Raw genomic sequence first — 6,000 nt, forward strand, 5'->3', positions numbered from 1 at the left:
CACACACACACACACACACACACACACACACACACACACACACTTACTTATTCATGAAAATAAGTAACCGAAGGGCACAAACCTTTAACATCATTGTGTAATATTTGCCAGTTTTAAACAATTGAGCCCATTTTAAATTCACAGCTTACGATTACATCCTACTCACGATTGCATCCTACTCCTACGTCAGAGTGTGAATTCAAGCGTACAGTGCACAGAGCAGTGCTTCCTCCACAGTGCGTGGCTGCCAATAATAGCAAACAATGAACAGTATGCTATTGTGTAAACATATTGACATCTCTTGTGAAAAGGTTGCATCCAGAAAAAGACACCCCAGAATTAGGCCAAGTACACGTTGTACTATGAGTTGACTGTTGAAACAAAAAGTTAACTTCTGTGCGATGGATATTCAACCGCCCCTCCACTGAATCACAATTGGAAAAGTGTATTCTCGGAATGCAGCACTGCAGTTAAAGTTGATGTAAAACATGCCTATTAACACATCTATATAATTTTAATAGCTATATTTAAAAAAGAACACAGTCAAAGACTGCCACTGCTGATTAACTTTGGGCCCTTTCTATTAATGCAGATTTAAGGTCTTTGTAATAATCACAGACAGTTTGAGTATTCAGAACGTTTTCAAACAAACCAGACATAACATTCCAGCAGTTAAAAGTTTGCCAGCTCCGTGAAATTAAATACTTAATTCATAATAACGAGTTCTCCGGTGTCCACACTAAGGCAGTGGTTCTCAACCCTTTCAGGCCGTGACCCCCCAAAATAATCATATTTGAACTGGGGACCCCCCACCCTGACAAACACTTGGAATTGAAGGAGTTGAGGCATTGCATTTAATTTGACTCGGTTCCACAGATAAATATTGTGAAAATAGCCGATCTACAAGCTAAATATTGTTTAGCTCGTGTGTTTGTTGATTGCTTTTGGTAATGGTCTTTTTTCTTTTCATTGTTTTTTTGGGGGGGTATTAAAAAAAAGTCCTTGAATCTCAAAAGTCCTTGAATTGTCACTTAACTGTCATCTGGGGACCCCCTCAAAATCGTGTGGGGACCCCCTGGGGGTCCCGACCCACATGTTGAGAACCACTGCTCTAGCAGTGCAGCCACCCAGCCTGATCTCACACCACCACATGGTGTAAAATTACCACACTCAAGTAAAATGATCAATACTGCAATGTAGAAATACTCTTTTACAAGTACAAGTCTGGAATTAAAAATGTACTTAAGTAAAAGTACAAAGATATTGGTATCAAAACGTAATTAAAGTACCAACAGTAGAAAGTACTCATTATGCAGAATGTCCCATTTCACATGTTTTCAAATGTATACATCTTTTGAAAATAGTAGATCTACAAGCTCACAATGCGTCGCATCGAGTTCTTTTCAGATGGCCGAAATGTATATAGGGTTGAAGTGGTTAATGTATGTTTTGTAATAATAATCAAAATCTAAAAAGTAACTATAACTAAAGTTTTCAAATAATTGTAATGGAGTAAAAAGTACAATATTTGCCTCTGAGATGTAGTAGAGTAGAAGTAAAAGTACTGAAAATTGGAAATACTCCAGTATAGTAAAAAATACCTCAAAATTGTACTTAAGTACAGTACTTGAGTAAATGTACTTAGGTTACTTTACACCACTGGAGGTGGGATGCTAACTTCCGAAAGTACAGGCAGGAAGCTTTGATATTTTTTTATATCAAAGATACTGTATCTTGTATATCTTTTATATTTCGTTTGACTGTGCCTTCCCTGTTATTGACTCTTTTGTATTCTCTATTCTTTCTTTCATCTATTCTAACTCTTCCTTAAACTGCAAATGTTGAGAGCTTGCACAAAAACTGATTTTCATCCACTCTTCTACACCTGTAGTCATGTGATGTGACAATAAAAGTTGATTCTGATTCTGATCTTGAGGTCTCGGTGGTGAGCGATGCACGTCGCGCAGACAGTGCTGTAGCTAATGATCTTCTGCACCAGAGTATCCACGAAACACCTAGAAGGATGTGGTTATAGGGAACGTGGTTTAATACTCTGGAGATGTGGATCTCTGGGATGAGAGTGTGAAGAGATCACAAGGACAGACAGGAGATGTTTTATGCCGAACTCACTCTTGAGTTTTGTGACTACAGCAGCATGACTTTCCAACTCCAAAGGCAGGTGGGTAACAAGTCAGATTTTTACTTCATTGTACAACAGTAAAGAAAGTGAACCATGGACGCGGCTCAGAGTTGGTTGAGGCTTTTGTAAGGTAAGTAAGTCGGCCGGGAGAGGCTTATTGTCGGTATTAGCTGATAACGCGAGAGTCTGTCCCTGTTACAACGTGCTAGACCCCTGGGAGATGGATTGCTGAGGTGGAGCACCACACCTACCATCAGCTCCCAGTACTTGCCGCACCCAATCCGTGCTACTCATACACTGAGGTGGCGGTGCCCGGGATCGAACCCATGACCTGTTGGTCCAAAGGCGAGAGTTCTACCGACTGAGCTACCCGGACACAAGATGTATTTGTAAGGTGGATGGTCAAAAACTGCCTGTTTAGGCTGCCTGGCTGATCGGTGCTGTGTGCGGACTCACCAGAGCTTTTGTGGACCTTCTATGGTGGTATTAAGCTGGTGGAGTTCACAAAGGACCTCATCCATGACTGAGCCGTGCTCAGCCTCGTGTCACCATGGCTTTCCACATGGCACAAAGCCTGTTTTCTTATTCCGAATTGACCAGCGTGATCCAGGCTAGACCCCACCTACTGTACTTTAGAGCCCGTAGACTAATATAGGTATCCAGTGAGGGCACCACAATGTTATTGTTCCTCCACATGAATGCTGAATCGAGTAGTCGCCAGTCTGTACGAGTTAGAATAGAACATGGACATGCCAAACAAACTATTGAACAAACTATTCTGGATCATATGATTCCACAGGTCCTATATGAATTATTATCAGTGGTGGAAAAAGTACTCACATTTTTTACTTTAGTGGAGTAAAAGCCTCTGGGATGTAGTGGAGTAGAAGTAAAAGTACTGAAAACTGGAAATACTCCAATAAAGTAAAAATACCTCAACATTGTATTTAAGTACAGTACTTGAGTAAATGTACTTAGTTACTTTACACCACTGATTATTATAAGGGGAATTATTTTTTGGGAGCACAGACCGTATCTGCTCATTCTCTCTAGACCGGATCAGAAAACTGCACAAGGAGTTGATTGCAGTCTATAGCCCAGCCCGACCCAGCTGTTTGTTTGTGGTGCTCGCCAATGAGACAGCCCCCTGCTCACAGACAGCGTGATGGAGATCCACCTTGCCTGCTCCACGCTCTGTTGAGGCAGTGTTCAGTAATGACATACTCCGTAGGCAGTGCAGGCAAACAGTGTTGTATTATTTAAATCCAGGCAGAAGCAACAGAGTCTTCAAGCAAAAACCTTGTCAAGGTAAAAAATAGAGGTAAAAAGAAGCACGTACAGAAACCGTGAGGGGACTACTGTAGGTGTTCACACTGAGGAAGTGAAATCAATACTGCCTGAGGTGAACTGAGACAGAGAGGGTACATAAAGGGAGTGAAGACAGAACGTGTTTGGGTGATTACAAGGAGAGCTAATGAGCGACAGGTGAGAGGAGTGTCTCATTGGCTGAGGGGAAAGTAGTGAGACGAGAAGGAATGACTGATTGACCACTGAGGACAGGTGTGAGTAGTAATACGTGAAGCGTATACTTTGTCGTAGGAGTAACAAAAATAGCCGCTTGACAAGCTCACAATGCGTTGTGAGCTTGTAGATCTGCTTTTTATCAGAATTAAAAAGGAAAAAAAATCTCCCCAATTTAGTCATTATGCCAATGAATTCCTCGCCACACACATTTGTGTGTTGTGTCACTGCTGTTGTATCCTACTGACTCACCTGCCAGTGAGGAGCCCCCACCGGGATGACGTAGAGAGCCTCCGTCCTACTCCTCCCGCCCAACACTCCCTGCTGACAGGTGCCGCCCCAGCCTGTGAGTCAGAGAGCAGCTCCCAGAATTACAAAGGCCACTTCTCTGTTGTCAAATCATAATCATTGATGTCGGGTGGAAACCTTGTATGTTACTTTTCAGGAAATGCAACGGAATTTTTCAGAATCCTATATTATGTATTCAAATTGGCTAATGTGAGGGGCGGGCCGGCCGGCACACGGACCTCTGACGTCACTCTGACACAGCCATAACCATATAAGGAGTTCCCAATGCAGCTACGCCCAAATATGGAGTGTGTTGTCTAACCTCAATGTGTTGTCACAGCATCAGCCGCAAACAACACAGTCAGCTCCATATATGGGCACAAAAGGGGGCATGTCCATATATGGGCATATACTGATGACATCAGCGATCTCCATATATGGGCATAAAAGGTCCTGTCATTTACCCTGTTGAAATGCCAAGATTAAAACACCCAACAGTGTTTACATTTTCTGCTAACCCCATAGTATTACCAGAAATTGAATATATAATGTCAGCTTTATGTTATTGGCATAATAGATGTGCATTCACAAGGAGGTTGGGTGCCATTTGGCAGCGGAGGCTGAGTACCACCATACAAACATCACTAATTAAATCCCTGGCACTGTAGGAGCCCATTGTTGCTGTGAGCTGGTGTAATCTATTCACTGGAGCCTGACCGATATATCACTTTGGCCGATATATCGGCCATTATTTGACTTTCATTTACTACATCGGCAGTCCAAAAAGCAATTATGCAGCCAATTATTCAGCTACAGTACAGTAGTCTAGCTGAGCTGTGACCTATTTGTAATCTATTGTTACATAATATTGAATTCATGTACTGTACAGTACAAAACAGAGCTTGCTGGATAAAAAAACAAACACATTATGTAATTGAATTATATTCCCCAATTCATAGTATTCTCATGATGTATTTGTATCGTACGTTATATTGCAGAACACTGAGCTAGTTAACTCACCTCCAATTCCTTTCGTGGGATGGAGAGACTTTGCTATCCTCTCAACCAGGGTTGTTGTCAACATTATGCGGTGCTTTCTCCTTTTCTTTTGGGCTGTTTTCTCAAAACAAACCACTGCACACACACACAGGGGCAGCTGTGGCCTTCTGTTTTTGCATTCCATTGTTAAACAGTTTTTCTTCTTGTAAATTTCCACCCAGGAGCATGATGCTGGGAAATAATATCAAAAGGAATCCAGTTCTATTCTTGCAAATACAGACTCTGCATGCAAGATCCCCAGACTTTGCGTATCTTATCGTTGTTCTCGGGCAGAAACCTCTTATCGCCATATTTTTTGGGGGTAAATTAATGCCCTACTTGATCATGCAACTCCATCACACAAAAGCATCCAAAGTGGTAGATCCGCAAGCTCGAAAGGCGCTGCAAAGCGACGCGATTTGAGCTTTAAACAAAAAAAAATGTAATCCTGAAAAGCAACGGTTTTGGACATATGAGGTTTCCAACCAACAGAGACGATGTCTTATAGTCTGTGACTAGCTTCACTGTGACTTACGACAAGCTGTCTTTAGATTGTCTTTAGAAGTGAGACTTGAAGTCTTTTAGACGTATTTCAAGTCTTTTCAAAGTCCTCTTAAATACCTCAACTACGATACAATATAATTTGGCTCTGTATTGGGAAATCAGCACAAAATACATATAGTAAATAAAATAAAACTATATACTGCAATAATAATGTGTGGTTGTCACAACATCCGAAGGCACACCTGAACTTGTCTCATCATGGCACACCAGTGTGCCTCTCGGCACACCGTTTGGGAACCACTATTTTGGTGTATGGTAGATGTGAGAGGGTGTCAAACTTTAGTCTTTTCAAAGTCTTTTCAAAGTCTTCCAGTGTGTGGTAGGCATTAGGCAGAATAATGACTGATGTTCTCAGGCACACACTAAATGCAAAGCCTCCTGGTTGCCAGGAGAGAAAAAAAACTAAGTGGCAAGAAAGCAAATCGAAGATGATGATGATAAAAGAACAA

Source organism: Gymnoscopelus microlampas (genome assembly GCF_963454915.1).
Source record: "Gymnoscopelus microlampas genome assembly, chromosome: 1".
NCBI lineage: Eukaryota > Metazoa > Chordata > Actinopteri > Myctophiformes > Myctophidae > Gymnoscopelus > Gymnoscopelus microlampas.